The following is a 1435-nucleotide window of genomic DNA, read 5'->3' as shown; positions in this document are numbered from 1 at the left end:
GGACCCCAAAGGATCTCTCCGCTGTTTTTCCTGATGGACTGAGCATTGGACTACGAGATGCTGGACTCCTCAGCATGAAGTCTGGATGTGAAGTCATCCGCAACGCAGATATGATCATAACGGGTCATAGCACATCAACCAGCACCATGTATTCATCTTACATCCGATTTGCCAATTTAACCACACACCCACCTCATCAAAATCCATTGATAAATAAGTCAAGAGAGCTACTCGAGGCAAATAACCTTAAAGATATGCACTTGATCATTCCGTCATCATGTCGTATGTTGCAGTAGCAGTCATTGTTCTTGCTGGCACTATATTTCAGCAGAAGGATTAATCAAAGACCAACAACACCCAGGACACAAGACGGGATATCGGCACCAGCAATTGGACAAGATGCCTTAGGGATCGACATATCTGATAGTTAAACCATCGTTCAACGACCAGGAGTATGTGTGAGTTTGTGTTCACCAAACAATTTACAATCAACAATCTACATAACTCAGCCTAAATAAATTAAGATATTAGGTAAAATAGTTATCTGCAGTACAGGACAACTAGTAAATAACCCATCATTATCGCAAGGTATATATGTTGGGCTATCCGTTATAAGATAGCCTTCAGACCGTAATAAAACCTATTCAGTAAAAATCCATAAATCCTAGTAAAAATCCATAATCATAATCTTGTATTGATACCTACTAGAGGGCTGCATGGCCGCACTCATAACCTAGCAAAATATAGTCCATTCGAGATAAGACTGAGTGAGTGAGTCCGAGGCAGAATATGGCTGAGTGAGCTGGAGTTCGCATGGACTCTATGGCTCATAACCCTCTGCCTTCAGTATAATAAATAAGAATAAATAAGACTTAAAGAGGAATACAACATTTATCCGAAGCATATTGGCGTCGAGTAACTCGAGTCTTTGATTGCACACATATGTTCGTGTCAACACTTCGTATTTGCTCGACTCTGTCGCTTGAGGCTCGATCTGTGAAAAAATCTCAAACCAAAATCAGTGCGCTGCGAACCCTCAAACGAAAAGCATGCGTTTTAATGTGAAGCTTAATTGCGCGCCTATTTTTTCATGCATTGTCTCTTTCTATGCCCTTTCCTTTTAGAGAGTATATGTAACCCTTGAAAGGGTTTGCCATGCTCATGTAAAATGTTAGTGTTTTCATGTCATTATCTTATATATCGATCTATACATAATTTAATTAACTTATATATAATACTCCTAACGAGTTTACTGCATAACAAATATACATTGGATTTCGTTTGCTCGTTATTGTGTGAAGGGTATGAAAGAGTTGGTACGCATAAAGAATATGTATTCGCTACGAAATTGTAATATCTACCACCTAAAAAATAGTATATAAGGCCCTTACGTTCATACAATAAACTATTAAGCACATGAAAATAGAGCAACGAG

The sequence above is a fragment of the Drosophila navojoa genome, unplaced genomic scaffold (assembly GCF_054131105.1).
Source record: "Drosophila navojoa isolate 15081-1374.11 unplaced genomic scaffold, UAZ_NAV_1.0 NAV_Backbone_90, whole genome shotgun sequence".
Classification (NCBI taxonomy): domain Eukaryota; kingdom Metazoa; phylum Arthropoda; class Insecta; order Diptera; family Drosophilidae; genus Drosophila; species Drosophila navojoa.
This window is presented reverse-complemented; position numbering follows the sequence as displayed.